The 18777-nt window shown below is 41.6% G+C and overlaps 1 long non-coding RNA gene across 3 annotated transcripts; it reads right to left on the bottom strand.

The window, feature by feature from the left end:
* Positions 1 to 6510: 6510 nt before the first annotated feature.
* Positions 6511 to 16205, bottom strand: LOC144459786 (uncharacterized). Of its 3 annotated transcripts, none has more exons than XR_013488583.1 (4): positions 16098 to 16205; positions 15404 to 15507; positions 15012 to 15051; positions 6511 to 6645 (listed from the first exon to the last, which is right to left on the bottom strand). It is a non-coding gene; the product is annotated as an uncharacterized LOC144459786 (long non-coding RNA). The 3 variants fall into 3 exon arrangements; XR_013488582.1 differs by lacking the exon at positions 6511 to 6645 and adding an exon at positions 13461 to 14701; XR_013488581.1 differs by lacking the exon at positions 6511 to 6645 and having other exon boundaries at positions 14750 to 15051.
* Between the last annotated feature and the right edge of the window lie 2572 nt (positions 16206 to 18777).

An 18777-nucleotide genomic window follows, 5' to 3' on the forward strand; every position in this document is an offset into this window, starting at 1 on the left:
ACAATTTGAGTGAAATATAGAATTTTTGAAAAAATGTGGGCCTACATGAACTCGGAATATCTTCGTATTTGGCACGCATTTAAATTTTACATGGACTCCACAAATTTGTGCATACCCTAATGACCCATGTTATCCCAGAATGATTTGGCAGTGTGCCAAAGCACTTCTTGTGATGTCACAGAATGCTTGGCTTTGTCAGTGTGCAAGTGCCCCCATAAATGTTCAGCAGGGGCACAGGCAGGACTTCTTGATTTTCTTTGGTCTTCATGTTAAATGAAATGGACTTGCATTTGTATAGCGCCCAGTATTCTGACCATTAAAACCACTTTCCACATTCAGCCGTTCACACACACATTCATTCATGGCTGAGTGTATCATACAAAGTTAAACATTCCCATGCATTTGCACAGCAATGTCACAGCCATTGGGAGAATGTGGGGTTTAGTATCTAGCCCTAGCATGCTTCCGACATGTGGGCTGGAGAAGCCAACGATCAAACCATTGATTTTCCAATTACTGGACAACCCGCTTTACCTCCTGAGTCACAGCCAGTCAAGTTCTTCTTGCAAAGCATTTAGCGTTCCATCCACTGTCCTTAGAAACCTTTAGTCTAGCCATGACTGGATGCTGAGAAAGCCCCTCTTTGCTTAGAATAACAATTTGGCTTCTGATGCAATGTTTCCCACTATCACAATTATACTTAGTGAGCAATAATTTGCTGTAAAATTGAGGCACAGCCATATTTATGACCGGTGAACACTGGTTGCAAGTTACTAGCAAGTTACAAGTTACTTAAATGAGCCTCAGCTGAGTAGATTAAATGTCGTCTGAACGTATGTTTCAGTGGGAGTGATGGAAATGTAATCTTTTGTACCAGGAGTTAAGTTGGTCAGTGTCACTAGATTGGCTCAAATTTCATTGTTGACTTTAAATGTTTCTGAAGCCTCAAATTTTCTGATTATTTCCAGGTTTACATCAACATATTAGAGACTGTCTACAGTATGTGGTTGCAGGCGTTTGGACCCTACTGTACTCTTAGTTTGCATTCCCTGTTATATTGTAATATTTGTATTTGGTGATGAGTTCATCAAAGTTTTATGTTTTACCAAAATATCAACTGTGCTACTAAACTCAAACCTTCAAACCTAATAAAGAACGTAATTGGCACCTCTTATATTGCTCAGACTAGTTTATAAATTGTAAATCTCTCTTTGTGCCGGTAGATTAAAGATTGTCTTAAATGATATCATCTCTATTACACAGACAGGTTAATGAAAAATATGCAAATTTCTGATCATTTTCACCTTGTTTTATATTTATTTGATGACTCATATTTTATAATGAAGAGGCCCTTATCCTGTCCCTTGACTTTTGTAAGGTCTTTAATACTTCAGAAGAACCTTTTATGTATGAAACTCTTCATTAGGTTGGCTTAAGTTACAACTTCAGAAACATGAGTACATTAGAAAATAATACCAAACATAGTAGTGTTACTTTATCAGCCTCAACCTCTCCCAGATTTGTCTTTAACAGAAAATTAAAGGTGTGTTCCCTTTGCACTGGGAAAACCAGAATTTTCAAAGTTCTCAGACGGTAATTTCAACTGGAAAACCCCCTGAAGTCAGATTTCCAACTCGGAAAGTCAGAGGAACCTCACCAACCCCAACCTTAAAATTCAGTATGGCTGCTCTGCACCTTAACAATAGCGAAAGCTCTAGCAAGGTACTGTTTATTAGCACTAGTGTATTATCTGGGTCTCATTAAAACAGTCATACACACAGTCCAGTCCAACCTCTATCCATGGACATGTTGCTCCGGTGTTTTGATGCACAAAATGAAGCATAATGCATTATTATCAACTGGTATTGCTAACAGTGTCTAACCTGGCTTGAAATGATATCGCTAACGACATCTTGGTTTTATGACTTGCTGTACTGGAACACGATCAACTCAGGTGTGACGTCATTCCCATCACCGACCTCCAACTTCAGAGGTAAGTGGAACACAGCATCACCATCCATTATGCCAAAGTTGAGAGCATCTCAGCAAGAGACAATGCTCTTTATACTAGCCATCTGGCTCAGAAGAAAATCAGGTTGAACTCAAATAAATGTGAAATACATGGTTTGTTAGATGCTCCCAAGGCTGTCTGCAGGGCCAAGAGTTTCAACACTGGTGCCTTGGTCTGATAACAGTTTAAACACAGGTCCACATGAACTGCCCTGATAGTGAGGCACTTAGATATGATGCCACATCTCTTCTCATTTCTGCAGCTCACCTTGATGATGTAAAGGCCAACGCAATCCACCCCTTTTGAATAAAAGGCAGTATCCAATATCTCCGCCTAGCTTCAACAAACCCTTTTCCTGCAGCAGAGAGACATATCTTTCCATGTAGATCCTTAATAATCAGCTGGATGTCCTTGTGCTTGGGGTCAAGCACTACAGAATGCATGGCTGGTTGGTTGAGGAGGAATATGAAGGACAAAGCAGTCTTTAATACCAGTGAGCTTAGTGTTATTGTCCAATTCAGGGGCTAAAGTCATCAGATTAGCAGCTTTTCTCTTTCATATAATTACGCAACACAAAAATGGGCTTTTGATATGTATTTTTAAGTTGTAAAAACATAGTGGGCTGTTTAAGTCAGATCTCTCCTAAGCCACCCACAAATATCAGTTTACTCAAAAAATTGAAGTAGATTTACTATCGGCCCTGGACATGCATAAGACGTCCATTTCACATCTGGCAGTCCAAGCCCACTTTTGGACATTATATTGATGGTGTAACAGTAGAAGCTCACCAGACTACGAGAAGACAGATGGCCTTTTTTTAAGTCTCCTCGGCAAGAACAGATGCTGGTGAGCCTTCTTGAACTCCCTTAAACTTCACACTGGCAACACGCTCAATCTCTGTCCCCTTCATGTAAATGATATGTGTGTGTGCCGCATTGGGTCTTTCTAAAGTCCACAGTGAGCTCTCTTGTCATCTTGGCATTGAGGGCCAGGCTGGACCTCCTCCCTGTAGGATGAGTCATCCTTGTTGTCGGTGAGGCCAACCACCGTTGTGTCATCTGCAAACTTGAAAATAGTATTGTAGTCATGTACATGTGTGCAGTCGTATGCAAAGACAAAGTAGAGGACCCAATACACAATCCTGTGGGTCACCAGTGTTCAGGATGAGGGTTAAGATGGTGTGATTCTACAACCTAACATTGTCTGTTGGTTAGGAAGAAAAATATCCAGTTACAGAAGGAGATGTCGATGCCAGGGTCACAGAGTTTTTGACTGAAGGGATGAGGATGCTGAATGCTTAGTGGATGATGTTGCTGTCCAAGTGGGAGATGGCATCCTCTGTACACCTATCTACACCTAAAGGATCCTGGAGGAGTTGTATAGCCTGTATTTATTTTTTCCCCATGGAACCCCTGAATCTTAAATTAACAACATACATGAACAATCTCTTGCTGCGAAACTATAACAACCTCTCATAAGACTTAAATATATGGACAAGTAACAAGTATTCTTTACAACTCTTTAAGTGAGACTTCACTTAATTTTAATTCTGTCCACTGTAAGAAAATTGACGTTTTGATAGTGCACCAGGTTTAAATGTGAACAGGGATGTAATTTGGATAAAACCCTGATCAACTTATTTTGAGCAATCTGAAGCTTATTTCATGAGGTGTGGAGAACTGCTGTACCAGAGGGTGACAGCATAATCAAAATGACATTGAACAAAAGCCAGAATGTTTAATGTTGCACAGTCAAGCTGCACATGGTGGAATTTTGTGACAAACTGATAATATGCGTTATCTAATATTTTGCTATTTTAATGCTAATTGGCAGTCATCTGGGTAATGATATACAACAACAAAAAAATCAAAAATATGTTGTTTTTTCAAAGAACGGCTGCTTAAAATGTGAATGGCTGTGTAAAATATTAATACACATCTTTGTATAACACAAAATATACACATTTCCAATACAGTATGTTCAAAATAGTCAGCAAAGGAGCAAAAAAAAAACATTAATAAAAAATTATTTACGTTCATATCTCACCTGTACTATAGCCTGTTATGAATACTGAGCCACTTGCTGCAGCTCTACAGCATAGCATTAAATAATTCTTACCACAATCCTTCAACATGAAATAAGACTCTATGCAGATGATATCTTACTGTACTTGTAAGACCAAAAAAAAAAAAACCTTTTATCTCAACAACACCTTCTCAAAGTGGAGGGTTTCCAGTTTCAGGTTCCTAGGAGCACATATTATTAAAGACCTTACACGGACATTCAACCGCCTCTACTTTCTAAGGACACTTGGGAAAAACAACCTTGCCTGCGAAGCTGCTCATGCTCTTCTGCCACTGCTCTACAGAGAATTTACTGACACACTGTATTACAGTATGGTATGCCAGCTGTTCAGCAGAGCTCTCCAGAGTATCATAACAGCCCAGAAAATAATTGGACTCACCCTGCCCTCACTGGAGGACATCTTCAGATCACGCTGCAGCTTCATCACCATCTCTTTTCTCTGCTGCATCTGGAAGGCGCTACAGGGTGTTTAAGATCTGCACTTCCAGGCTTAAATACAGCTTCTACTTTAGAGCCACTATTGAACTCCACCACCACCACAAGCCGAACATCAACACAACACTCCACAACACAAGACTAAACTTGAATTTTCAACAACTCCGTGCAATAAGATCTTACCAGTGAAATATTATACTATAACATGCAATAATATTTTTGATAGTGTGCAATAATATCTTTATAAGGTGTAATAGCACGTGGCCCAATGAGATCCATTGAGCATGTTCAGGATGTTCTGGATGTTCAGCGTATGCGACAGCGTGTTCCATTTCCTGCCAATGTCCAACAACTTCACACAGCCATTGACAAGGAAATGAGAAGTGCTCACGAACAAAGATTTTAACAAATTTGCAACCAAAATCTGGGAGAAAAATGTTGTATGCTCAGAAAATTGTAGATCTTTAATTTAAACTTGTGAAAATGGGAATGAAACAAAACTGTTGCATTTAAATTATTGTCTGGGTCAGGTATTTTCTTATTATAGGTTGAGGGTTAGGGTTATGGAATTAGGTCCATATTATACGAAAACCAGAGAGTGTCCAATTAGTATTCCAACAATTAATTAATTCTACATAGTTCTCAGCAGTCTGCTGAACATGTAAAAATGTAAAAGTTGTCTATTGACAAGCATACAAATAAACAAATATGGTAAATAATGTGTTCAGTAGTTTACATTTATTCATTTGATTAATTTTGTCCAGCTTAGAACAAAATGAGGAGAAAAGGCAAAGCTTCACACTATGTATGAGGTTTATAATGTATGATATTATGGGTACTGAAAAGTATCCAAAAGAAGTAACAAAAAATACAGGATAGCTTGGTCTGTGTCCCACTGCAGACTCAAACTGACCCCATTTGAAGGTCTTGAATTGTACACAGCAGATTTTCACATTAAAACCAAAATCATGACCACATTGTAACATACATTTTTATAGTATGTGGTCTGATAAAGCAACAAAAGCTGCAGTGTCTTTAAAGAAGGATGGGCAGGCAGCTGGTTCAAGTGGTGCAATCATCCACACTTTTCATGATGCTCTTAACCCAGGAGACATTCGGATCCACACATATGCGACGACCCTTTTTTGAAATCAGACTGAAAGAGAGAAATGTCTGTGTTATTATAATGTCCAACACCTGAGACAAAAAAAAAACAAACAAAACAAAACAAAAAACATAACAGAACTAGAAGTAAACCAAATTGGAGGTAGGAAATTTATTAATTATTATCAGAAATAGATTATTGAAAAAATTAAAGATTTCTGCAATATTTTTTTAATTTAATTTTTAATTTTTATATACTTTATTAATCCCCCTGAGGGGAAATTCAATTTTCAATTTTTCCACTCTGTTGTCATTAACACACAGGTCCGAAATACACACACATGCACAAACAGGACCTTTACATGCACAAAGTGGAGAGATGTCAGAGTGGGGTGGCTGCCATGGACAGATGCCCCGAGCAGTTGGGGGGTTCACTGCCTTGCTCAAGGGCACCTCGGCAGTGCCCAGGAGGTGAACTGGCACCTCTCCAGCTACCAGTCCACGCTCCATTTTGGTCCGGATGGGGACTTGAACAGGCAACTCTCTGGTTCCCAACCCAAGTCCCCATGGACTGAGCTACTGCCGCCCCAGATATACTCTACATCTAATGAGAAAATGAAAATTTAGAGTGTGTGGTGTGCAGGATGTGTGAAATGTGCACTTTATCTATTTAAATGTCCATGATTTATGATTAATTCACAAAGTAATAGTCACACTGAGTAATACTCATTGTGCTGACTTAGGTCACTGTATTAAACATATTGTGGGTGAAGTTAACTTACGTGACTGCAGCCTTTGGGTATTGGAACTCAGTCAAGATATATGAGCGGATGACATTTTTCCTCAGTCTTCTCGGGGAGAATGAGAGGCAGCAATGGCCAGCAGACACAGACATTAGTTTTTGAGGGCAACGTGGAGCGGTCAGTACCAGTTTAGGGGGACTTCTTGGAGTAATCGGCTCCAGTTCAGGAGAATTACCTTGGGTCATCAATCCCAGTTCAACCCAGTCCCTAACAGTGAAAATACATAAATTGGTTGTAAAAATAATTTTGAAATTCCAAGTACTGCTATACGTAAAAAAAAATCCCCAAAAATGAATAAAAATTGTGTAAAAATGTTTTGACTTGACTCAGATGAGGATCTCAGACTGACACAAATTCTTACAATTCATCTCCTGGCATAGTATTCTACTCACAAATGCACATATGTTTATTACTCTTCCTGTCATTCCCAGACTTTTTTCATGCACTCAGTAGATATATTTCTCTCGAATTTTGGTTGCACACTTGATAAAATCAATGTTTGTGAGCGCTTCTCCTTTGCAATCACAATCCATCCACTGGCAGGTGTGGCATATTAAGATGCTGATTAAACAGCATCATTGCTACACAGCTGTGCCTTGGGATTTTCACAATAAAATGTCACTCTAACATGTGCCGTGTGATCACACGTCCCCAGTTTTAAGGTAATGTGCCATTGGCATGCTGACGCATGGGTATGTATGCTGTATCTATTATAGCCAACTTTCTGGCTTGTGCATCAGTGCATTTGACCGTACATAATGACTGTTGTGTTTTATCTATTTTTACTTTCCATTGCCACTCTGCATGTCTGAGTGTAATGCCAATCTGTGTGTTGGTGCTTGGTGTTTCTTGCATGTCTTGTGCCATCATACAGTTTGTTGTTGTTGTTGTGTCATTGTATTGTACTGGTGCTCTGCTGTTGCTTGCTGCTTTGCATAGCCTCTGTTCTATATTGACAATATCTAATTGCTATAATTAATTCTATCTTTATGTCTCTATGCTGTCGTTGTCCCGTGGATCGTCCTGTGATTTTTTTTTTTTATCCTTTTATTGGTTTCAAAACATCTTGCCAAAGGACTGCAGTTGAAAATTAGCCAGCTGGCTGACACTGGAACATTTACAGAAATGTTGATTAATGTGCGTTGTCCTTAGAAATAAAATAAATCTAAAAACATTTGAAATGAAATCTAGCAGAGAGGTGGAAAACTGTGGCCAGTGAAGAAATTGTTTCTTCAACATGGTGCATCCCCTGGATGGCAAACCATCTTCAGGTCATCACCTCCATGAGTCAATACAGTTTGAGTCAGTAGCACAATCACATCATCACAGTGTAGCAGGGAAAAAAAACAGTGCATGCCCTGAATGGTAAAGAATCATATATTTAATTATTTATGTGTTCATTTATAATGAATAATGAATTTATTTATTTGTTTATCATGTCAACAGTGAATCGTAATGTTCATGTCAATAAAGAAAACTGGAATTTTAAAAAAAATATGAATGGAATCGTGGAATTCTAAATGTAACAACCAGAACAGAATTCATTTCCATATAATCTCACTATACTGCAATTAAGAGTATAATAAACACTCAATGTGGACCAGGATCTCAGAAGGTTAGGTCGCTCTGGAGAAATGGGTTCTGGGCAGCAAAGGTGACACAAGACACAGACTCTTCAGTTGCGTTTGAAAGGTAAAAAACAAAATATTTAATTCTCTTTCAATTAATTTTTCTCTTTCCAAGTGTGTATTCTTTTGTCTTGGAACAATATTCACAGTAACACTGATGTACTCAGCTCAATAGCATGTATCATAAACCAACAAGAAAACAGAACAAAAAGAAAACAACTCTCCCCTTTAGCACTTGTTTTTTCCCTCTTTCAGGTTAAACCAGGAATGCACCTGTCAGGTAAATATAACTATTTTATTTGCATTTTATCTTTTTATAACCCTATTTATAGTGCCTCTATGTACACAGGTGATTCCTTTAACTTTTTGTTATTACTCTCAACTCAAAGTACCAACCTGTTCCTTTAATGGAACCCGATAACTCAAAAGCAGATAAATACCAAAGAAAAACAAATCAAAAGCAATAACACATTTCAGTTTAAACAATGTAATACAATTCGACCGAATGCTGTTGTGTCAATGAGGCAGTGAATCAGTTCAGTTCAATGAGTTACTGTGTGAGTCCTATCAGTTCAACTCAGACTGTGTTGTGTCCTTTGACTCTTTGAGTGCAGTGTATTAGTGTCTTCTCACTCCGGAAATTCCTTGTATTTTGCTGCATGGGGCAATTGAATGCGATTGTCCTACCACTCTTTATTCTGGATTACTGAGCTTCAGTTATCAAAGCATCTCTCTCTCTCTTTGGATTCATCTCATGGGTTGGCTCGCCACTCCAGGACCAACTGCACCTCTCTCCCTCAGAAGCAAGCTGGCTGAAGAATTGGGTTCTTGTGGGATCTCACACTTTACAGGATGAAGAAGACGACGAAGAAGAGCAGAAGACCCCGCCTTGTACCCACAAAACCAGGAAACTATTACTGCACAGTTCAAATGTATTTTTCCACTTATCACTACAGCATTGTTATTTTTTCTATATTTAACAAATGGTATAATGACTTGTAACATTCAACTGTAACCTGTTAACAAAGTATCATTGTTTAACAGCTTGTAATGTCATGTTTCATTCAGGATCCAAAAATTCAATCTCTGTGATGATTACACACACATATTTCAAAGGCTCAGCTTCAGCTCATTCAGCTTGAACTACTAACAGGTCATTTTAATCATTGTATGGCTAATAAAGCATCGATCACACCGAGATGAAACGCAAGAAAGGGGACGCCAGTAAAACCATTGTTTTCCTATGATACAGCGTGTCTGACCGGCGTTCAAGCGTCTTTTTAAACGGGCGTTTTTCCAGCATCTTTTTAGACACGCGTTTTTGTAGACGCTTCTTTTAGACGCGCGTTTCTAGACGCTGAAAAGTTAAAATATTTTCAACTTTTTTGAGCGTCAGACGCCAGTAGCTAGCACGCATTGAGTAAGTGCTTCCAGCGTTTCAAGCGTCTTTGAAGCGTCCGCGTCTCTAGTCTCACTTCTGTGTGATCACCCCCTTAAGCTGGGAACTGCCCATTGGTCCAACAGCCCATTGGTCCGACATCCCATTGTTCCGACCATATTAAACCCATTGTTCCGAAGTCCGTTCCAAAATCATCATGATGCCCTGTGGTTAAGGTCTGGTTAGGTTTAGGCACAAAAACCACTTGGTTAGGGTTAGGAAAAGATCATGGTGTGGGTTAAAATGAAAAAGAAAGTGACAAACACATGAGCCGTGAACCTGCTTCACCTCAAGCCTTTCCCAGCTGACCCAGAGCCGGTCGCGGCGCACCATCAAGGTAGAAATACGCCCGCCGGGAGCCGTTCAGCACCGCGGACCATGGGACTAATGGGCTGTCGGACCAATGGGCTGTCGGACCAATGACATGGACCCCTTAAACTCAACAACTCAGCTAGACATCAGTTCAGCTAAACAGTAACATTAGCTTACAAACATATTAATGTAAACAGACATTAAACCTTTACACATTTCCCCACAATCATAGCTGCTAGCAACTTAATATTAATAGGCCACGGGCCTGCAACAACCGAACTACTATTAGCAGTTATTAATAGAGAAACCCTATTTTATCATAGCTAACGCGATGCTAACGGTTGCTAGCGCTAGCGCAGTTAGCGCGCCTAATGCTAACGGTTGCTAACGCTAGCGCAGCTAACGTTTCTGCGACTAACGTCGGCCACCGCCAGTTTTTTATAACTCTTTCACATTATTTCATCATGTTTAACAGTTTATAAACTCCATATTTCTATCACAGCAAGCTGCTAATTGACACATTAGCATCTCAGTCAACTCACCGAGACTTTTCCTTCGGCAAATAGCAGCAGGATTGTTACTACCACAGGTCTTTTAGGGGTCGGTGAATCTGGTTGGGGAGAATATTTTTCTTTACACAGACTTTAGAAAGCTACAGTAATTCACCAGTAGTAAGCACACATATTTTACTTCCAAGTGTCTACTGTTCTCTCTGCTTCAACATACATCTGCCTCGGTCACCTTTCAGTAGGAAAAGGGGACGTGCTGCGTCTCCCCATGAGCTTCTCAACAACGTAAGGGGCGGGTTTAACCTTTTTGATAGATGTGGGTAACGCCAATAAAGTTAACCATGAAATATTTACAAAATCCGCTCTTCCAACCACAGGTTCACCTTCCCACAGTTTTTTAAAATATGTTTTCTCCTACTAATCACCTATTTTACAGGTTTCTGGTAACCGGGGGTTACATAAACATCAAAGCAGAATAGAATGACATCATCAGCACACTGACACGGAATGTGATATCTTTGTGACATATTTAAATAAAGTAAAAAAAAAAAAAAAAAGAAAAAAAAAGAAAAAGAAAAGAATGCCTTTGTGACATCACGATGCAAGGGCCTGAAAGTCTCTAAGTAGGACCTGTTAACATAAGTATTTAGCTCGTGACTACAGTGGGTTAAATCACTTCAGACCTTTCAACGAGTGACAACTGCAAGAGAAATCTTTGCAAGATGCAGCGCAACGGAGTCTTCAGAAGAAACAGGAGGGCCGTCAGGCAGCAGAAGAAGAACCAACTTAGCCAGGAGACAAAACAACGGCTGGCTAAGCGAAAATCCTTCTGGACAGATGAGATGGAGGAGCTGATCACACAGCTAAAAGGTCTCTCTCTCAACCAGGAGCTCAAGGCTGAGAGAGAAGACAATGGTCAGCTACCGACAAAAAGGGCCCGACGAGAGGAGGAACCACGCCATGGCCAAGGCCAACAGGAGCCTACGACACCCATGGAGACGGATGAAGTCTGTGTGATGGATGTCCCTATGATAGATGTCTCTCTGATGGATGTCACTATGGTGGATGTCTCCATGATGGATGTCACTATGATGGATGTCTCTGAGATGGATGTCACTATGATGGATGTCTCCATGACGGATGTTTCTGAGATGGATGTCTCTGAGATGGATATCTCTTAGATAGCAAGGGGGCAGCCTTCACTGTGGAACAAGAACCTCCACCATCACCATTAACACCCCCCCCCCCCCCCCCCCCCCCCCCACCTCCATAAGTAGACCCTTTCCTCCAAGACATTTTCACTTGTGAGAAGTCAAAATGTCTGCTGGAATAATGTCTATTTATGGGGGGAGGGGCATGGTGGTGCAGTGGATAAGAGAAAAGTGGAAGAAAAACAAAAGGCCCCAGCACTAAACCTCCATCACCACCATTAACACCCCCACCCCTCCATAAGTAGACCCTTTTGTACAAGACATTTTCACTTGTGAGAAGTCAGAATGTCTGCTGGAATAATGTCTATTTATGGGGGGAGGGGCATACTTTTTTTCTTTTTCTGTGTGTGTGTGTGTGTGTGTGTGTGTATGTGTGTGTGTGTGTGTGTGTGTGTGTGTGTGTGTGTGTGTTTGCAAAGCAAAAAGACACTGGTAGTGGTACTTTCACATTAGTGAAATGGGGTTCAACTCCCTACAGTGTCATTGCTAAAAGCCAAACACAAGACTTTACAACAACTTCATAAACAACAATTCAATTCAATTCAATTCAATTTTATTTTATTTATAAAGCCCAATATCACAAATCACAATTTGCCTCACAGGGCTTTACAGCATACGACATCCCTCTGTCCTTTGGACCCTCACAGCGGATAAGGAAAAACTCCCCAAAAAAACCCTTTAACGGGGAAAAGAAACGGTAGAAACCTCAGGAAGAGCAACTGAGGAGGGATCCCTCTTCCAGGACGGACAGACGTGCAAAGGATGTCATACAGAACAGATCAGCATAATAAATTAACAGTAATCGGCATGACACAATGAGACAGAGAGAGAGAGAAAGAGAGAGAGAGAGAGAGAGAGAGATGCAGGTAATGACAGCAGCTTACAACAACATTATTGAAAGTAATAATATTATAGTTACAGTTCTGGCTACTGTGGTACAATATGTTGAAAGTATGTATTAATATCTGGCAGTATACATGTGTGACAATAGTCATATGTGTATAATAACAGTAGAAGTATGACTAATGACTAATGATGGCAGCAGCAGCAGCAGCAGGAGGCATCTGGCAGGACCACGGCAGCAGCACAACCACACATGTCACGCTGTCCAGGCACCGCTGCGATATGAGTTAATCTGAGAGACAGTGGAGCACAAAGGCTCCGGAGAAGAAGCCAAGTTAGTGACATCCAGAATGGCCGAGTTAGCAAGATGCAGTAATAGGATACGAGAGAGAGAGAGAGAGAGAGAGAGAGAGAGAGAGAGAGAGAGAAGGAGAGAAGGTGCCCGGTGTATTATAGGGGGGTCCTCCGGCAGACTAGGCCTAAGTCAGCCTAACTAGGGGCTGGTACAGGGCAAGCCTGAGCCAGCCCTAACTATAAGCTTTATCAAAGAGGAAAGTCTTAAGTCTAGTCTTAAATGTGGAGACGGTGTCTGCCTCCCGGACCGTAACAGGAAGATGATTCCACAGGAGAGGAGCCTGATAGCTGAAGGCTCTAGCTCCTGATCTACTTTTGGAGACTTTAGGGACCACGAGTAACCCTGCGTTCTCAGAGCGCAGTGTTCTGGTGGGATAACAAGGCACTATGAGCTCTCTAAGATATGACAGAGCTTGACCATTTAGAGCTTTATAAGTTAACAGTAGGATTTTAAATTCAATTCTGGATTTTACAGGGAGCCAGTGCAGAGAAGCTAAAACAGGAGAAATATGACCTCGTTTCTTAGTTCCTGTTAGTACACGTGCTGCTGCATTCTGAATTAGCTGGAGAGTTTTTAAGGACTTACTAGAGCTACCTGATAATAGAGAGTTACAGTAATCCAGCCTTGAGGTAACAAAAGCGTGGACCAATTTTTCTGCATCTTTTCGGACAACTGATTAAATATATACACCTCAATCTGTATCCATATCAATCACACATGTAACCTTTCATCTTTCAACTGACGCCTCCTTACCAAAATATACGCTTACTACAGCCACTGAACTAGTACTATACTATGAAGTTTTTCAATTACATTTTGATGACATACTATACTATGATGTTTTTAATGATATTTTGATGACATAATATACTGTTAGAGCCATTTGTAAAATATTCATAAACATATTTTCATGTATTTAATTTGCTGAGGATAAGCATAGTCTCAGTGTAGCATGCTTAATAAGGACCAATAAGCTGTGTAATCGTGTAGTCAACTCTAGCTTCTGAGTGATTAAAAGGCATGACGTATTTTGCCTGTGTTTGGTTATTATGTTTTTGTAAGATGTTTAGGTACTGTTTTCATTTTGTATATGAAGAACAAAGTTTTCAGTAAACATTTTAAAAGGAAGAACACGGACTACGGAGTTTTACTGAAGCATGCGTCAGCTATATGCTTGGTGTCTATAGCTCAGCGAGTCACTCTGGCAATCAGTAATGATGCTCATTACCCATGCCGTTGGAGCCGAGCTGCACCAATCACATCGGTGTATCTGATACAGGCGGGCCAGAGGCGAGCTAAACAGATGGCGACAGCGCTGCAACGACAAAGTCCAGAATCAGTCAGTAAACATTGCACGATGACTATGGATGAACACCAGTTGTTTGAAATGGCTTTGGCCGCTACAATGAATGAGTTAGACTTGGCTTTTTCTTGAAAAGAGGAACAGAAGACAGCGCTCGAATCTTTCCTTTGCAAGAAGGATGTTTTTGCTGTTTTGCCGACCGGATACGGCAAGAGTCTAATCTACCAGTTAGCTCAGCTGATAGCGCTCTGGATACGTCACCCCGTGTATTGTTCTGATTGGTCGTAGTGTTATCAAATTGCATGCAGTGATATTTTCAAATGCATGCTTGGTGCCGCCCCTTGAGTTGGGCCATTTGCATTACTCATAGCCAGACCCTAAATCTTTCTAGATTTGGGTCTGGATTTCCAGGCTATATTTATTAACATGTGCGCGCAAGAATGAAAACTGTGGAAAATCTTTGGCGATTAGACCCCATTGAGATGGTATGATTTAGGGAGCATGATGAATCCATCGTCCAATAGGGAACCCCCAAGAGGTCCACACAGTGGTGATGGTAGAGGTGGTGAAGATGAGATGTGAGGAAGATGGAGAAGTGCTGATGATCTGGATGAGTAGAGGAATGAGCCTTTGTTGAGCTTGTCCTGGACTCTGGATACACTGGCTGCAGGTGAACAGGGTGGAAGAGGGCACTACAGTTCGAAATCAATTGACGGCTGACAGCAGCAGGAGAGATATATATATATATATATATATATCTCCTGCTGCTGTCAGCAGATAAAACTGCACAATTTAGAGTGACCCAAAGCACACCTGTGTAGTAATGCAACCAAAATTTAAGAGAAATATAGATCCATTGAGAGCATTAAAAAGTATTTCATGGTAAACTCAACCTTTGAGAAATGGGAGCAACCACAAAAACAAAAGTTTGCATTTCAATTATTGTTCAGTATATATAGTACAAAGTCACTTACATTGTTGCAGATTCACTTCCTGGTGCAGGAGTAGAATGAGCTGTTATATAATGTCATGTACAGGGGAAAAAGAAATTATACACCAATCCAAAATAATGCTAATAATAATAATATTAATTAATAATAAGTAGATGCAGTAGCAGCCTTCTTTATTTATTCATGTTTTTCCCACCTTCCACACTAATTGTTACTGACTTTGAAGCTATTTTTGACTCGCAAAACACTCACCAAACCTAGAATCCACAACAGAACAATATTTTCAATAATCTCAAACCATACAAAGTCAAAACCTGCTTCCATTCAGCAGTATTCAACTTTTGAAACAGTTTGATGTGGTTTTTTGGAGCAGTTTCCTTTGAAAATCTATTACAGGGAAACAAATAATAACTTACAATCATCAGGATTCACTCCTTTTCCATTTTCATCGAGGGTTATCAAAAGTCTCTTAACCCATGCAGCATCTGGATCAACACAGAGGGTGGTAGTTGTGAATATTCTGTTGAGAGAAGGAATCACAAAGGTGTTTGTTAACAATGAGTGTTAGACTTAACCATAAGTCAGTGGTGTGCTTTATGACTTGTATTTATTTATTTATTTATTTATTTATTAATAAGACAGATAGACAGACAGATCTCTGAGTGAAATTACAGCCGGGCAGACACTGTATGATTTGAGCCCATTCTGTGACGATTCTGGAGTCTGACGACTCATCTCCACTTACAAACAAACTTCTACCTTGCTGCAGCCCCAGAGCTTTCGAATGAATCTTTAATGACAATGTCAATAGCCAGAATGGTCGGCAGGGGAAGACAGGCCGTTTTATTGTATTGTATTACACGTACAGTTCGAGCGCTCAGGTCATGGCTTGAAGCTCGGACTGCACAGTGTGAGCACATAAGTTGTGAGCTTTAGCTTTACACCAATTTACTCAGACAGTGGGAGCTGGAATCAAATAACAACATTTCTCAAAATGGATGCAAATCGTGCAGAGTATAACCAGCTTTAGGCATTATGAGAATAAACAGAAATATACAGAATGTATCATTCCATTTATGCTGATAAACTAAATTCTAAACTTTTACTTACACAATGGCTTCAACAGGACAAGTGGGGGGTGATTTTCTGGATCCCTTAATGTCTTTTAGAGGTACTCGTCCGCTGAAGAATTCAAAGCAGCAGCTAACTGGAGTTGGCTCCAGCTCAAGATAACTACCTTGAGTTGGCTCCACCTCAGGATAACTACCTCGAGTCGTCTGCTCCACCTCAGGATAACTACCTCGAGTTGTTGGCTCCACCTCAGGATAACTACCTCGAGTCGTCGGCTCCACCTCAGGATAACTACCTCGAGTTGTTGGCTCCACCTCAGGATAACTACCTCGAGTCGTCGGCTCCACCTCAGGATAACTACCTCGAGTCGTCTGCTCCACCTCAGGATAACTACCTCGAGTTGTCTGCTCCACCTCAGGATAACTACCTTGAGTTGGCTCCACCTCAGGATAACTACCTTGAGTTGTCGGCTCCACCTCAGGATAACTACCTTGAATTGTCTGCTCCACCTCAGGATAACTACCTCGAGTCGTCTGCTCCACCTCAGGATAACTACCTCGAGTTGTCTGCTCCACCTCAGGATAACTACCTTGAGTTGGCTCCACCTCAGGATAACTACCTCGAGTTGTCTGCTCCACCTCAGGATAACTACCTTGAGTTGGCTCCAACTCAGGATAACTACCTTGAGTTGTCGGCTCCACCTCAGGATAACTACCTCGAGTTGTCTGCTCCACCTCAGGATAACTACCTTGACTTGGCTCCACCTCAGGATAACTACCTCGAGTTGTCGGCTCCACCTCAGGATAACTACCTCGAGTTGTCGGCTCCACCTCAGGATAACTACCTTGAGTTGGCTCCACCTCAGGATAACTACCTTGAGTTGGCTCCACCTCAGGATAACTACCTTGACTTAGCTCCACCTCAGGATAACTACCTCGAGTTGTCTGCTCCACCTCAGGATAACTACCTTGAGTTGGCTCCACCTCAGGATAACTACCTTGACTTAGCTCCACCTCAGGATAACTACCTCGAGTTGTCTGCTCCACCTCAGGATAACTACCTTGAGTTGGCTCCACCTCAGGATAACTACCTTGACTTAGCTCCACCTCAGGATAACTACCTTGACTTAGCTCCACCTCAGGATAACTACCTCGAGTTGTCTGCTCCACCTCAGGATAACTACCTTGAGTTGGCTCCACCTCAGGATAACTACCTTGAGTTGTTAGCTCCACCTCAGGATAACTACCTTGAGTTGGCTCCACCTCAGGATAACTACCTTGAGTTGTTAGCTCCACCTCAGGATAACTACCTTGAGTTGGCTCCACCTCAGGATAACTACCTTGAGTTGTTGGCTCCACCTCAGGATAACTACATTGAGTTGTTGGCTCCACCTCAGGATAACTACCTCAAGTCGTCTGCTCCACCTCAGGTAAACGACCTCGAGTCGTCTGCTCCACCTCAGAATAACTACCTTAAGTTGTCGGCTCCACCTCAGGATAACTACCTCGAGTCGTCTGCTCCACCTCAGGATAACTACCTTGAGTTGGCTCCAGCTCAGAATAACTACCTTGAATTGTCGGCTCCACCTCAGGATAACTACATTGAGTTGTTGGCTCCACCTCAGGATAACTACCTCGAGTCGTCGGCTCCACCTCAGGATAACTACCTCGAGTCGTCTGCTCCACCTCAGGATAACTACCTCAAGTCGTCTACTCCACCTCAGGATAACTACCTTGAGTTGTCGGTTCCACCTCAGGATAACTACCTTGAGTTCTGGACTCCACCTCAGGATAACTACCTCGAATCGTCTGCTCCACCTCAGGTAAACTACCTCGAGTCGTCTGCTCCACCTCAGGATAACTACCTCGAGTTGTAGGCTCCACCTCAGGATAACTACCTTGAGTTGTCGGCTCCACCTCAGAATAACTACCTTGAGTTGTCGGCTCCACCTCAGGATAACTACCTCGAATCGTCTGCTCCACCTCAGGTAAACTACCTCGAGTCGTCTGCTCCACCTAAGGATAACTACCTCGAGTCGTCTGCTCCACCTCAGGATAACTACCTCGAGTTGTCTGCTCCACCTCAGGATAACTACCTTGAGTTGGCTCCACCTCAGGATAACTACCTTGAGTTGTCTGCTCCACCTCAGGATAACTACCTTGAGTTGGCTCCACCTCAGGATAACTACCTTGAGTTGACTCCACCTCAGGATAACTACCTTGAGTTGTCTGCTCCACCTCAGGATAACTACCTCGAGTTGTAGGCTCCACCTCAGGATAACTACCTTGAGTTGTCGGCTCCACCTCAGAATAACTACCTTGAGTTGTCGGCTCCACCTCAGGATAACTACCTCGAATCGTCTGCTCCACCTCAGGTAAACTACCTCGAGTCGTCTGCTCCACCTAAGGATATCTACCTCGAGTCGTCTGCTCCACCTCAGGATAACTACCTCGAGTTGTCTGCTCCACCTCAGGATAACTACCTTGAGTTGGCTCCACCTCAGGATAACTACCTTGAGTTGTCTGCTCCACCTCAGGATAACTACCTTGAGTTGGCTCCACCTCAGGATAACTACCTTGAGTTGTCGGCTCCACCTCAGGATAACTACCTTGAGTTGTCGGCTCCACCTCAGGATAACTACCTTGAGTTGGCTCCACCTCAGGATAACTATCTTGAGTTGTCTGCTCCACCTCAGGATAACTACCTCGAGTTGTCAGCT

This window comes from Epinephelus lanceolatus, chromosome 22 (genome assembly GCF_041903045.1).
Source record: "Epinephelus lanceolatus isolate andai-2023 chromosome 22, ASM4190304v1, whole genome shotgun sequence".
In the NCBI taxonomy this organism is placed as follows: Eukaryota; Metazoa; Chordata; class Actinopteri; order Perciformes; family Serranidae; genus Epinephelus; species Epinephelus lanceolatus.